This window comes from Apodemus sylvaticus, chromosome 7, assembly GCF_947179515.1.
Source record: "Apodemus sylvaticus chromosome 7, mApoSyl1.1, whole genome shotgun sequence".
Taxonomy (NCBI): domain Eukaryota; kingdom Metazoa; phylum Chordata; class Mammalia; order Rodentia; family Muridae; genus Apodemus; species Apodemus sylvaticus.
In genome coordinates, this window is record NC_067478.1 from 81618140 (window position 1) to 81634523 (window position 16384).

Below are 16384 nucleotides of genomic sequence, written 5' to 3' on the forward strand. Positions count from 1 at the left end.
TTAAAGGTGAAGCATTACCAGCAGAGAATGGGCTCTGGGAGGGAGGGGCTGCCATGAGTCATGGGGGGGGGGGTTTCTACCTGCCACTCACAACACTGCACAACTGCCCAAACCACACGGATATGTCACACATGTCATCTACCAGCCCTCACATCTATCCGTACACAAGAGCTTTTAGTGAATGATTATATACCTAACAGCTAACCAGGTACTGGTTACAAGAAAAGACAGGCTCGGATGATGAGGCACAGTGGTGTACAAAGATCCTGGACCAATCGTCACCAGGGTCGTGGTTGAAGCGGGGTATGTCCATCAGGAAGCCCACTCTTGTAGGAACCGTTTGGTCACGAGGACATCTCTGACTTCCCACTCCTCCTGGTCCTTGCTGGCCTGTGAAACTCTGATTTGCATAGACTAACACACGGAATCATTGCCTATTTCTATTCATGGCCTCAGTGGACGCAGTCTGTTGAAAGACTGCAACTTAAAAGGACCAATTATTTAACTAATGTTTTTGCAGAGATGTCCACGCGCTGACCTCAGCAATATTAAAACTATACAATTATTATGCAAAGTCAGGAATGGAAGCTCATTTCAGAGTTATCTATAGGAAGCTGTCAGATCACCTCGAGTGACAAAGCACAGCCAAGTGGTGGCTTGAGAGAAGGAATCCATAACACTCCAGTCGCACAGAAGGCCTTTCAATAATCTCTGCAGTGAGAACATGAACAATCACTCCTCCTCTCTGCTTTATGGTTCCCCATCAAAGCACTGGCATGAGGCTCAGAATGTCTAAAGTAAATCAGTCTTTTAATAAATCCTGGTATGCCTTTACTATATGCTAACAATTATTTAAACCCATTCCCTATATTAATAGTGTCATAAATTCAGTTCTACAAGTGGCAGGGACCATGAAGTAGAGCAAACACTTCAGGTTCGCCATGGCAGACCTGATTCCAAACATTCTATCCCCCTGTACTCTTAAATCACTGCAAGGTCTCAGATATGCATATACTTGAATGCCCAAATGGTATCTTTGATATTTCTATTCATATTTAGCTTTTGGTTTTAAAAAAAGGCCACAATCTTATTTCTTTGGCATGCTGTCTTTAGTTTTTAGATACATAATCGCTGTACTAAGATGCTGAACAGAAGCCTTTCATCCTCTGTGCTTCCTACACATGAGATCCTGTCATAGTTTCATTGCCTGTGTTCCCAATAGACTCTAAGCCCTTAGGCAAGGGTTCTATCCATCATCTTGACCGTACTCCCAGTGGCCAACACTGTGCTTGGCATGTGACATACGCTCAATAAGCACTTGCTGAAACCCTGAATGTAAAAAAAGCACATCAAGGCTGGGGAGATGGTTCAGTGGGTAAGAGTGCTTACTGGGCAATCGTGAAGAACTGAGTTAGGATCACCACCATTCATATAAAATAACCAGGAGTGGCTGGGGAAGAGTGGAGACCAGAGGTCCATGGGGGCTTGCAGACTGACATACTAGTCCAAAAAATGAACGCTCTAGATTAAGTGAGCTGTAGATTCAGTGATGAATCCTGTCTCAAGGGCGTAAGGCAGACAGAGCTAGAAGAGAGTCTTCCTCTAGGCTAAGCACAAATGTTTCTGGAGAGCTACTCCTATACACATGCGCGCGCGCGCGCGCGCGCGCGCGCACACACACACACACACACGCACACACATCAAGTACAAAAAGAGACACTATTACCAGTAAACTCTCTTAGTCAGGGTTTCTATTCCTGCACAAATATGACCAAGAAGCAAGTTAGGGAGGAAAGGATTTATTCAGCTTACACTTTCCACACAGCTGTTGATCAACAAAGGAAGTCAGGACTGGAACTCAAGCAGGTCAGGAAGCAGGAGCTGATACAGAGGCCATGGAGGGATGTTCCTTACTGGCTTGCTCCCTTGACTTGCTCAGCTTGTTTTCTTATAGAACCCAAGACTACCAACCCAGGGATTGCACCACCCACAAGGGGGCCCTCATCCCTTGATCACTAATTGAGAAAATGCCTTACAGCTGGATCTCATGGAGGCGTTTCCTCACCTGAAGTTTTCTCTGTGATAACTCCAGCTTGTGTCAAGTTGACACAAAACCAGCCAGTGTACTCACAAAATGCTCTTCCATGTATACAAGTTAAATATCTGGGTATTCATTATGTAAAGAAAGCAGAGGGAAGTCTGGAGGACACACCAGTGAATCTGGGGAAGAGACCCAAAGGTCATCATCAGAATAATGATGCAAATAATCCTGCTTTTCCACATTCTCCTTCCCAGCTGCTGAGCAAACTGGATCCTTAGGATGCTCTGGGTTTCCTTCTTCAAATACAGTAATTTAAGCCAAGTTTGGTTCAAGATTTTAGTAAGCTCTGTTCTTAGTAGCATGAATATGGTGTCTCTTTTATTCCTGTCTCCTTGGAGGGAAAAAAACAGAAACAGTAAAACAAATGGCTACATCCAGTGAGGTGAAGCCTGGCCTTTCAGAGCACCCTGTGGGCTCAGAAATCATGTGCATGTATGTGGCTGAGCATTACTCCAATCATGGAGAAAGGGTAAGGTGAGCTATAACTTACAGGAAGAATTGAATACTTTCAATGAAAATGATGACTTGGGTCTCAATAGTCTTGCAGGTTTGACCATTCAAATATGAAATGGAAAAAACCTGCAGAAATAATGAATAGTGTGGTAGTTTGGACAAAATGACCCCCAAATGCCCATGTGTTAAGATTTGGTCCCCAGTGTTGCAGAGTGATTTCCTCTAAACTGAAACACTTCCTCGTGGAGGAAGGAGGGAAGTTCAAAACAAGAAAGAAGTAAAAGGTATTTATGAAGTTTTTAAAAAATAGGAACCCCGGAGATTATAAAAACTGGGGGAAGGAGACTCTGACCAGTGGAAACCTCCACAACCATGAGACAAAGCAATCCCTTTCTCTTTATAAGTTAATTGCCTTGGGTACTTTATTATAGTAATAGAAAGCTGACTAATACAGTATTGTAAGACAGACACAAGGTTAAAAAAAACTATAATGTTGTTACATTTCTACCAAGATATGAGTACACAATCAAAATTTATAGAAATGAGTAAGGTGCTGACTTACACTCACTCCAATCACCTGGACGCCTCAGGCGAATGTTTCCAAAGAGAAATATGGACTCTGAAATCAATGACAAGTTGTTCTGTGGCACGTTCAGCACCTCTCTCATTATTTCACAGTCCCCCAAACCCTAAATCAGACATCCCTGACAGCCCTGAGAGTTTCGATTATCTTGAGTTCAATGAAGAGTGTATAATCAGACAACCTAAAAGCTACATATACACAGAAAACATACTGGGAAAACATACTGGTAGCCAGCCATAAGATAGAACATTAGGCATCTGGTCAAGAACAGCTCTTAAGGACTGAACACTGTCTGAGGCACCCAAAACTCCACAATGCATTAAGATCAGAGATCGCCTTCACAGCCAGCACACACAAAGGATTGTGGTGCACAAGTATGTGCAGGCAACAGTGGGAAGCAGACTGAGTCAAAGGACAGAGGAGAGTGGCTCCTACCAGAGTGGAGAGAGGTCACACCTGGAGGGATACATGTTATATAGTGAGTGGTTTAGTAAGTTGGATGCCAAAGAAGGTTGAAGACTCAGAATATACAAAGGCAGAGAAAAGAGAATTTAATAAAACAAAAGAACTAAAAATAAGATGATATAGTCAGGAATGTCATTCATGGTTGGCGACCAGAGGATCAGACTCTAGGGAAAGGACATTACAAAGAGTAGCAAATGCAAGGATGATAAGGGGGAAAAAAACATTCAATTATTACAGCTACTAGTCAGGGTGTTCTATACTGAACCTAAGATCTATATTATTATCTACAGTCCCTTCCACCTCTGAAATTCTTATTCACCAATTCCAATCCCACCATATCAGCCACAACCAAAAAAAAAAAAAAAAAAAAAAAAAAAGGAAACACAGGAAACATTCTCATTTATAACCCAAGAGTCCAAGAAAGGAGAGCCACCAACTCTCTATCAGTGCAGGTACATTAGCCAAATAGGAACATTCTGCCTCCCATCGGAAGACCTAATGTAGCCTTAAAAAGAGATACGTACCATGTGCAATTAGTTATGACAGATCGTGAGCAACATCAGCTCACTGGGTTTACTCCTTCCATAACTAGTAAAGAAAAAGACTAGGGAAATATGCAATTTGCTGGTGCTTTTCTTTACCCTCCACCCACATCTACAAGACCAAACTAATATATGCATATTCCCCATGCAGAACTTGCCTCAGAGTAACTCTCCACAGTGTAGTGACTCTTAGCAAAGGCCATTTGCTGCTCCTGAAGCAAGAGTCTGCAGGCATTAATAAGGATAAGTGCAGCTGTTTAGTCCATCACCCCTGAGGACTGGATACATGATTTAACATCTCTTACTTAACAAGGTTCCTAGCCAACAGGAATCCTCTCATCAGCATGTTTAGACGCTTACTTGCATATTCGAATAGTGATAGTACCAGATGACAGTCTTCTAAATAGATACAACAGGGTATCATTCCTCCTCTGAGCAGATGCCAAGGCACACATCAGAGGAAAACAGTGCCTTATTGGTCATAATACATTCCAGTACCTCTTTAATGAAAACTGGGTTTAACCATTCTGATGCTAAAGCCAGGGAGATGCAAACATCCCTTGGCTTTGAGCCAAGGGCTCCCAAGAATAACTAATTAGGTGAAAAGGCAAAGATGCAAACACCAAGCAACAATTTCCCATAAGTAGACGTACACAGCTAATGGACCCCGTCCACTAGCCAGGCTCCAAGAAAGAAATGACTGATGCTTTCAGTGATGAAGTGCTGGTAGAATGAGCAATCTGTTTACAGAGCCCCAAAGCAGCGTAGTGAGGGTAGGCTTGAAAGACAGACGTCAATGATTCTGGTAGCAACAATGATGCTCTCCAAGATTCTTCCTATTAATAACAGCCCTTGATTTGAATTTCTCTGACCTCTACCATGAAAACTACTGACACAGGCAAATTTTCTAGATAATACAAAAATGACCACACATACACACAACTAAAAGAATTGTATTTTGTCCTCAGAAGACCCTGAATTTCAATACTGTTACTATTAATTATTATTATTACTACGTTAATTCCCTTTGGAAATAGAAACTAGTAGACAAGCCATTAGATATTGTTTCATGCTTCGTATGTCAAGTCCTTTTCTAAGTTTGTGGGTACAATGGTAAATGGAAGAGACTGAAACATGCACATAACGGGCCCAGGGTGTAACTTAGGGGTAAGAATCTCACCCTCACCCAGCATTCCCAAGGCTCTAGGTTTAACTCCTACAACCAGAAGTAAAGACAAGAGAAGGAAAAGGTGATACCTACAATATCAACTTACTGAGGACAGTTGGCAGATCAGAAATGAAAACATATTGCTCATTCTCTAGGACACCGTACCCGACACTACAGTAGCGCTCTTTTTATGGAGATGTCCACCTTTCTCGGAATCACAGCAGCGCAAAAGAGATGGCAGCTGGGGTTTATATATGCGGAGCATCTTAAAATAAACTGAAATCCAATAAACCCTTACTGTCCTCAACATCAGCACCATTACCATATCTTTGGTTGGAATTAAAAAGACACCAACCATTAGGTCTACATGCAATAACCAAAGAATATTTAAAAAGTGAAACTTAGTAAAATGCTGGATCACTAGGTCAAGAATAATGGTAAATCCCAGCCAATACTTGGTGACAAAAAGAAAGCAAATAAAATTCAAGTGGGGGAAAAAATGCTTTGCAGAAGCAATCAGGAAAGAGTTAATAAAGCCCTTTGCAAACTTAAGAGAAATATCTCTATAAAGGCGTACATGTAATAAGGCTACAGATCATTGGTTAGCTGCCAGAAAAATGATGGAATATAGTATAGTTTACTTATTTCTTTTTAATGGCTCCAACATTCCACCTGAAAAATTGGTCCCAGAGCTGTATAATTGGGGATAAAAATTAAATGACAGTTTCCATTTGTCACAATGAAAGCTGATCACTTGTGTTTTTTCATTTATCCACACTGACTAAAGTGGTTCCTAAAGTCTACCAAGCCAATCTTTTTCCTAACAGTGAAAATAATGCTGTTACTGAAATAAAAGGAGAAATGAAATAAACTGTTGGCATCTGAACACACACTTCATTCCAGTCCCGCGGCTTGCGGCTCTGTCTGCTCCCATGCAGTCGAGGTGGTGCCAGATGACAACCTCTGGGACTTATTACATGCAATCTGAAAATTCATCATTGGGCCCACTGCTTTGCTTACACATACCTTAAAACCAAGTCACTAGAACTACATATTAATAGAAAATCAGTGCTCGATCACTCATGTTCGAAAGTTGGCCAAGGTAAAGTTAGAGTTAGGACAGACACTAAAGGGAGAGCAGAGCCTTAGCTCCCCCATGTGAGGAACAGGGAATGCACGCTGCTAAGATTCGTGTTGCTGCTGTATCTGAAGGGACAGCGTGTGAGAAGGCGTCAGAAGAAGCTGAGGGCACCGCAGGCAAGCGGCCTGAGGATGGCTATGACAGAGCACTCCGGTGTCGGAACCTGTTCGAGTCTTACATTGCAAATGTGCTGTTTGGCTCTTGCTCCTCCTCATTTCTGAAGTTCAAGAAAAGGACACGCTGTCCTCCCCACCCTGCCCCCAAACGTATTAGAAAGCTTTAGAAGATATGGGTCAACCCACCGTGAAGCATATGCCTTCCATGTAATTTTAGACTTGGGCTAATTGGAACTTGACTGACTCCCATCAGTGGCCTGGGATAAAGTACTATAAAACTAGAGTTGAAGGCAAGCAATACCAGAGCAGCCAAGAGCAGTGGCCTTGGAGATGAGCTGTTGCTCCCCTACCCCGGCTCATGCCCTAGGGCAGCAGCACTAGCCTGCTAGAGTTTTAGTTTCTCAGCTACAAAATGGAGACACTAAGAGCACTGTGAATGTTAAAGAACTGGTTGGTGTATATCACCTGGAATAATGGCTACTATATATCAAATCCTTAGTCCTGTTACAAATACTATTACACCATGTATTCATGATTTTAAAAGACAGCAAAGAACCATGTAGTCAGAAAATTACAAGAAATCTAATAAAGCTATACCAGTGCACCACTCTGAGACAGAAGAAAGAATACACACAATCAAAATGTAAGATAAACTCCAGGGTGATTACTCATGTGGCAAGTATTTACTTTGTAAAGAAACTAAGTTTGGGAAGCCTCCTCTAGTGGACAGGGGCATCACAGTTTAAGCTGGCAACATCACTGAGTATGTGTTGGGTACCAAGCACTACAGGCAATTCAAGCATGATTAGAAAGAAGAGAGGCTCTACCATCAAAGGACTTAGACCTTGATGGGCAGGGACACTCCCTACCACTGACCGAGCCCTGGCTCCGTGCCAGCTGTGCTTGAGTCATTTCCCCTCCTGCTTATCAGAATGCAGGAAGCCACTGATCACCAAGTGAAAGACTGGGACAAGGGAAAGCAATTCAGACGCCCAAGGCCCTGTAACTACTAAGTTGCAACACTGAGCTGCAAGCCCTCTTCTGTCTGACTCAGAAGTCACATTCTCACGAGTGCATCACGGACGCTGCCCTCCATTTATTTGTGATTCATCAACTACTTGCCAGGGACCGGATCAGGCAAGTGAGAGCCCCTGTGTGGAACTGCTGCCAAAGATGTTAAACTGGGAATAGCCACTGAGTGTTTTTAAGATGAGCAGAGCTTTAGAAAGGCCGTCCCCTTTATAGATTAAAGAATGGATGAAAAGAACTAAGTCTCGAAGAGGTTAAGTAACTCACCCAAGGTCAAATGATAAAGTAGTTCTAAAAAGCATAGTGTCAATCAGCATGAAAATGAGACATGCCACACAAATATGAAGAATAAGTCTGTTACTCAAAATGAGGTAAACATATATAGCTAACAAGATCTGATCGTTGGTTCTATCCTCAAGGTGACACAACCTAGAGTCCTCTCGGAGAGGGGAACCTCCGTTGAGAATTGCTTCAATCTGATTAGCCTTTGGCCATGTCTGTGGAAGACTGTTGACTGAAGACTGCTGTGGGAGGACCTAGCCCACCAAGGGCAGCACCATCCCTTACGCAGACAGCCCTGGGTAGTAGAAAGCCTGCCTGAGCCTGAGCCAGGAGCAAGTAAGAGAGCACATGACTATGTGAGCCTCAGCTTCCATTGTTTCTACCTTCGTTGCTGCCCTGACTTTCCCCAGTGATGAGGAAACCTGGGATTGTAAGATGAAATAAACTCTTTCCTCTCCTAAATTGCTTTTGGCCATGGTATTTATCACAGTAAAAGAAAAGCAAACTAAAATACAGGACCAAAAACGTTCTGACAGCAATGCTGAACACCCAGTGTCAATCAGGGGGCAGCTGAGAGTGGGGTGTCTGAGAGAGAGAAGGTACACCCTTACACGATCTAAAATCCAACATCTCCTGTCGCTACAACCCAATGAATCTAGCTGGAAGCCTCTGAGAGACGCTGAGAGGACAACAGATACGGAGCCTAAACCGTGACTGATACAAGGGCAGCCAAGATCTGGGTAAAGGGAGGTGGTAGGGACCTGACTAAAATGAACACTACACATTCGTGAATGCCTCATACGCTGATAGCCTGTGGTAAAAACACAGCACTCATTATCTTCAGAGCTCTGCTCAGCTGTCGGACCAGGCAGAAGGGACCTAAACGTTTGGCCAGTTTCTAGGGTTTGCTGGTATATCTAACTCAAGAAGTTCTGGAGAAAATTCAGAGCCTTAGAAACTGACAAATCTGAGTTTGAGGTGTGAATCTCCCATTCGTTTGTCACATGGCCCTGTCTAAATTCAGCATGACAGAATTTAGAATCACCTGAAACACAAACTTCTGAAAATCTGAGGGCCTTCCCGGAAAAGGTTAACCGAGCAGAGACCTAACCAAATGGGCAGCACCACCCTGTGGAATGGAGATACTGACTGAATAGAAAGGCAGAGAGGAAGCTAAGTAAGACAATCTCTCTTGTGCTTCCTGACTGTGGAGACAGTGACCAGCTGGCTGCTCCTGCCACCGTGCCTCCCTCGCCATGACTGTGCCCTCAACCCAGGAGCAAAAACAAACCTTTCCTCTCTCTCTTAAAAAAAAGTCATTAAAAAAACCTAGTCATAGATAAACAGAGAGAGAGAGAGAGAGAGAGAGAGAGAGAGAGAGAAGCATTAAATCACTCATCTACCCGAGCTTAAATATTTTTCACCAGTAAAATGGAATCGGGGAAATACCCCCTTTTCACTATTTCTGGTTCTCTTTGAGGTCCAAAAATAAGTAGCAGTCACTCCTGTGCCAGCTGTCACGCTGTTGCCTCTCAACCACCAATTCTCCTTTACTTTGCCTATTCTGTGACAATGGCTCTGGGTCCTTTGAACTGTTTTTCCTTTATCCTCTAGCACCAGGTGAAGGCTTCTCAATAGAGGGCGCCAGAGGGGCACTGCAGGATATAACTCTAGCATCCAGCAACTGCAGGGACAGGGTCCCCACTGCCTGGGTCACCAGGCAAACTTCCCTTTCACCCACTACAGAAAATGTTCTACCAAGTCTCCAAAATCACAACTTCAGGAAAGTTCCCCTAAATCCCTGCAAGGCTGCCTTGCAGCAGATTCACACGGCAGAGCAGCGTCTTCGCTCGGTGAGCACAGCCGAGGTCTCTCCAACAATGGTCCGGACTGCAGTCCCTGTGCTCTAGTTCAGCACCTGGGCAGCGGTGGCCTCTTGCATTTGCTATTATATAGAGTTCTAGTCTATTTTTACGCTGCCCAACCTCACTAGTCCGCTGCCTCGCTGCAGTTAACAAGCTCTTATGTTTTCCATGTTCAGTGTCCCTGTTCTGTTGCAGTCTGATTTCTCCCTTTGGAAGAGACATAGATTAATAATTCCTAGGTTATCACCTGGAATATGGTTAATGTTCAATGAACAGCACATCATTAGAATAACTATAAGTGACTGGGTTCCTGTCTTCTTTACTCTTAAAGGCAATCCCTTACTCATCCTTATGTTGACCAGGAGAGCGAACAATTTCTACACAAAAACCCCTCTATGAATGGAGAATGAATAAAGAAAAAGACACCCTAACAGTTGCTGCCAAAAATCTGACTGGGGGGGGGGGCCTCACAATTAATTGTTCACTAATTCAGCATGCAGCTCAAAAAAATTCCTGCACATTCCTCAGCTGATTTAAAAAGCATGAAAATAAAAGAATGCCAAAACGTGAAAATGCCTGCGTTTTCTTTCCAAGAATATTTCCAAAAGTATCCTAAAACTGTTAAAATATACAAAAGGATTGCATTCAAGCAACCATTCTCATTTTGCAATTCTAAGAGGAAATCACGGAAAGCACAGATGAGAACGGCTGGTGCAAGAGGGAGAGGCGTAGGAAGACAGACGAAGGCTCCAGAGAGGGAAGGATGAGAATGGGGCGGAGTCAACATGCCCCTCCTCGGCCTACTCCCTGGGGCAGGAGTATAAAACACCATGATGCACAGTGCCAACAATTACCGTGTGCTGCACAAATTGTGGAATCAATCTACGGCAAACATACAGCGCATTCCAAGTGTATGAAGTTTCCATCGTCAACATCTTTATTGCAAATCAGGGTATTCTACCCCTGAAGAAGAGCCATTCCCTTAGACATACATGATCCTGTGTCATCTATACTTTAAGTCTGTCTCAAAATCTTCACTAATTATCAAATTTACAAGGAGCAGAAATATGGTGGGGGTGGGGGTGGGGTCTCATTAACTTCCTGCAGACACCTTGTTCGATTTAAGACCTAACCTCCATTTTAAAACACCCCAGAAAAGATACTGCAAGCCACCAGCAGGACCCCCAACATAAAGCAAGGCTCCTCATTAAAAGCTGGAATGGAACCTGCCAGGTATGCCTGCGGGGATGTGTGACAATAGCAGTTCATACCACATGCCTTCTCCGACCTAGATTAAATTACTGACAAAATGGACAGACTACCCAAAACTGTGAGCAATACACTCTGCCAATGAAAATAATGACTGTGCTTAGTACGGCACACATGCTTTCGGCTCAGCTTGTCAGCATTGTCTGTCAACTAAGGGGCTCAATGGCCTTTCCAGCCAACCCTTTAGCTGCCAAAACCAATAAGCTACCTTCGTTTCCTAAGCCCCCTTGGGGCTCTGAATTACTCTCCATCTTGGACTTAAGGTCAGTGTTTCCCCCCTGAAAGAGTCATAATCAGAAGCAGCCCCTTCCTACCACCAACCTACTTAAAACTCGGATGAAGAAAATTCAAGAATATGTAAGCTGCTCCACTAGGCCCTGCACATTTGCATTCTGGAAAGGTGTGCCTACTGCTTGGGGTGGCAAAGCACTTCCTCGAAATGCCATCTCGCAGTGCTCTCCATGTTTTATAAGGAAACATGCATTCTGTTAAGCCGGTGTGTGACAGTAGTATTTTAAAGAAGCTTAACTTTACGGTTTTGCCCATTCTAGTGAGTTTAACAGCCTCATTATGTTATAGGCAACCACAATCACGCACATGCGCACAACCACATATGCCTTAAAGTATATGTTTTATTGGATTTTATTTTTCATTGTATATCAGGGAAAGAAAGTTCTCGATAAATCTCTTCACAGCAAGTGAAACTTCTCCAAAAGAAAGCAAGCCTTGTCACTTATATTTTCATTCACAGAGTCAATTCATTTACTTACAGAATAAATCCCCACTATTACCAACTATGGAGGAAAAAAGTCACCTTTCACCACACCCTGTGTCTTTCTACACAGCGCGAGGATTGGGCAGACTCACTGGATTTGTCCAAGCAAGTTCAACCACTAACCTGAGGTCTTTTGCCCTAGGGAAGTGCCTGACAGATGACAGTTTCGAAAAATAACTTTCAGCCTCCAATGGAAGGTACTGACAGGAGCGCCATTCTTATAAAATACTGGTCCCCAGAGGCCCGTCTTTCTGTCAGCCTCCTTCTGCTGGCATCCAGCTCGGGTTTCCAGGCACAGTGCCTCTAACTCATCCTCCCACCTCCAGGCCTCCCACAGTCCTTAACTTCATTCACAGCCTTTCAGCCTGGTTCTAAACCACACATCCACCCTTATAATACAATGGGGGGACTCCTGCTAAATGAGTCTTTGGTTCTGATGTGATCTTTCCAGTTATTGAATGTTTCATTGAATTTTCCACTATGCAACTTCAAATGCAGGAAGCAGCCAATTCATTTTGTTAACTGTTGTGCAGTATAGATAGCCGGCTCCATAACTATGCACTTTGATTTGGTACATGAGGAGATGTAGTTTTCATTACATCCCTTATCCTCCTAATGACATTTCCAAACAGGATTTTAAGAACTGTGAAGCAGAAATAAAATTATGCTGAGGCTCCAAACTGATCTCATGGAATGGAAACCGCTCTCACGGCCAGTGAGTGTGAATGGGCGCCAAACCAGTACAGTTGAGTTCAGAAACAGCCCTCAAATAACGAGCATCTTTCTGATGCCCGTACGTTCCCAATCACAACAGACTCTATGAAAGAACACGAACTAGTGTGGGCTCCTGACCCCAGCCCCAGAGCCATTATCCTACAGCCGGGCTTCAACACACCTTTGATGTAGCTCCTTCCTTTTCAATAATCAATCAGGGCTAACATTTTGGTTATCTGGGTTTACACAAAAAAACCTAAAGGAGCCATGAAATCGCCTCTGTGAAGCACGCCCTGGGCTGACTTTTAAATAGCTTTCAGAATCATCTAGAAACGAAACTACTGCTATAGTACCTTTGCCTTCTCCAGTGCCATACTGGAGCAATTCTCCCAGACTGAGAAGGAAAAGAAGTGTCTGACTTCCATAGTGTGCTGACTATCACAGCCCACTGTCATCTTGGTTGTATTAATTACCTGCCCTCCCTACATTATCAGGCCCTGAAAGAAGCCACACATGTGGTCACTTATTTCAAATGACACAGTTCCATTGAGGCATTATGGTAAAGGATGTCATTTCAGAGTTTTGCCCTGTTTAGCAAAGTATATAAATATCTAGCAAAAATGCCAGCATTTTCTCACTGTGGCCTTTCGGAGATGCCAATCAGACTAATCCTCCCTCAATATTACCCTGAACTTGGTGAGGGATCACAATACAAGAGGTACAATGCAGGAAGATGTACTAGGTGACCAGGACCAGGGCCGGAAGCAGGATGAGACCATCACAGGAGCAGCAGCAACTGTGGTTATAATAGATAATCCTTTTATTCAAATATCCAAGCTGGCCGCTTACAGGCAGAGACTACTTACTGCCTTCATCTAAGACAGGAACACTCCTGACTTGGAAATGCAGGAAACACCACCCTTGATCATTTCAGCCTAGGAGGAGGTTCCTAGCAGGACTGCCCTTCTTTCCTAACTACAGGGAGTCAGAGGAGTCAATGCCTATAAAAGACGATCGCATAAATTAGGATTACAGTCTGGAAACCAGGAAGAACAGTCCCCCAGGCTAGAGAGAAGGCTCAGCAGTTGAGAGCACTCACTGCTCTCGCCGAAGAACCGGGTTCAGCTCCTGGCAGACACCTGATGACTCACAACCACTTAGAACCCAGTGCCAAAGGACCCAATGCCCTTTAACCTCCAAAGGTTCCCGCAGGCATGTGGTACACATATGTACACCCAGACACACACACACACACACAATATCAACCAAATAACTAATCAATTAATAATTTTTTTCTGGGAGAACCAGCTCCACAGAGTCATCAAAAGAGTCTGCAGAAAAATAAATAAATAAATAAATAAACAAACAAACAAACAAACCATATAGGTTTAAAAAAAAAAAAAAAAGAGTCTGCAGGAGGCATCCACCAACTAAAATGCTCTCAAACCTCCAAGAGGCAAGTAGCTCAGCCGGTAGCCAGGAAGTCAGTCCAACACTCCAGGTGTGGCACTGGCCTGTAAGCCCATCACATGGGAGGTGGCAAGGAGGGTCACAAGTTCACGGTCAAGCCAGGCAGAGCTACAAAATCCCTGTCCCCTAATTGATTTACTGATGAGTCAGTTAAAATTAAGAAGAGTAAAAGTATGGTAGTTCCTAGCTTAAACTTAAAATTTGAATGTGGGAATCACCCAAAAGAACTGAACGGCAAAGGAAGTAAATAAAGTGGGGGTAAGGGAATCGCTGGTTCTGATGCTTACTTGACCAGACAAGCTAGGGCCTCCCCTGATCATAAGAATTAGATTTCTGTACCAATCCCCCAGGCCAGAACCTATAAAATCCACCTGACTAACAGCTAACGGCTCACCAGCTACACTTTCACCTGGAAACGAGAAGTGAGGGTCAAGAGCTTGATCTACCCAGACAAGCGACCGTTCCCAGATCAGGAGTATTTTAATGAAATGAGACTTAAGTGAATTGTTGACACAGGCATTAAATGTTGTCATTTAATATCAACAGTCTGTTTGATTTGTACACAGTTATGAAATGTCATTCGGGCCGGAGAGTTATATTGAGGTTTACCACATCATAGGCAAGGATTTCCAGAGGGAAGTGAGCTGATCTGTCTCAAAATAAAATGTGTTTACATTAACACTTGGGGGAAACAGGCAGCCCTGCAAACATAGATGGAGAGGTAAAAATAAAATGAGCGCAAAACTCAACTTGGAAGAGTGGAATAAAACATACGATAATTTACCATAAGTTTTCTTCATCTTTAAAAATTAGGTACAAAGTTTATACTTGTGAACTCTGCCATCATGGAAAATATCTACCACATTTCAGTCTCCAAAACTTTTTTTTTTTTTTAACTTCTGAGATAAGGTCTCACAACGTGACCTTTGGCTGGCCTGGCACTCTCTATGCAGACTAGGCATGGCTCCCAACTCACAGATCACAGAGATCTTCCTGCCTCTGCCTTACAAGGACAGCGCCAAGACAACTTCTAAGGAACACAGCGGGAATGAGAGACCTGAGGGGTGGAAGAAAGGACTGCGTGAGCATCCCTGTTTTATTGAAGGGCAAAAACAACAAGTGAGGGCACCCGCCCCCTTGCCTGCTAGCCTGCTAGTTAGGCTTAGCTCTGCGAAACTGAACAGTTAAGTTAAACTGTGGCTTGTCTGGTTAGTCTGGCTTCACAAACACGGGCATCAAAAAAGGATAAGGACTCAGACAGTACTCAAGGTCAACAAGGCAAATTCTCATAAAATAAGGTACACGAGCGCCTATGGCAATGAAATCCAAAGTCAAATGCTACAGTAACTGACTGAGCTAAACGAACACTGGGACATTCTTAAATGAACTCACAGATGGGACTCACAAGACCAAAAAAAAAAAAAAAAAAAAAAAAAAAAACTTGTTTTTTACTATTTTATGCATTAACACTAGGATGTGAAAATATAGGTTCCAAAACAAAAACAAAAACAACAAAAACCCAAACAAACAAACAAAAAACCCTCAAAAAAAAAAAAAAAAAACCAAACAACTAAGTGTTCCTTTCTTCTAGGATGTTCTTATGAAGGAGAAAGGCCTCTGGAGTCAAAACTGACTAAGGTCCCTCTCCTAGAGACTGCTCCAGGTTCTAAGAGTAAAGTTGATTCCAAAGAAAAGGGGGGCTGGGGTGAGTCTCTGTTTACAACAGATCTTAATCCTTTAGCTTGAGGAAGCTGTAAGGTCTTTGGCACCAGGCTAAAAATAGCAGAAGTGGAGCAGGTGACAAAGATGAATGGCTCCCAGAGACCCAACACAAAGAGGAGGAATTTAAGGAAAACTGCAGTGGAGTGGGCAGAGAAGCCTCTCCTGCCAGGTAAATCAAGGTGGAAGCAGAGGGCTCCTCCTGGGGCATCACAGTAGGCCAGACAGACACTTCTCTGGCAGGCGATGTTTTCCAGGTCAGCCTTGTGCTACTGAAACACAGTCAACCCTTAAGGAACTAGTTTCTACACAGGGTCAAGGGACAGCTTCACTGTAGCCTTGTAAAAAGACCACACAGCTTACCTCCTAAATCCCTAGATCTCCATGTAAAATGACATATTCCCACAGGAGATGGGACTTAGCATCAATTCCTCACTTATTTACATGGGGAGAGGGGCGCATGGTTACCACGGTGTGTATGAGGAAGTCAGAGGACAGCTTTCAGCTCTCAGTTCTCTTAAACCCCTATGGTCTATCCCAGGAACTGAACTCAGGTTTCAGGCTTGCCAACAGGCGCCCTGACCCAGCTCTTCACCTGTCCATAACCAGGCCCTGTTCTCAGGGAAGGCAATGGCTGCATCCTCACGAGCACCTCCGTAGTTATGCACGAGTCAAAGGCCACCCCTTTACAT

The 16384-nt window shown here is 43.6% G+C and overlaps 1 protein-coding gene across 3 annotated transcripts in view; it reads right to left on the reverse strand.

The window, feature by feature from the left end:
- The window catches only part of Cadm1 (cell adhesion molecule 1), a 318385-nt gene that overhangs the window by 250953 nt on the left and 51048 nt on the right, over positions 1-16384 (reverse strand). The window lies entirely within an intron of this gene.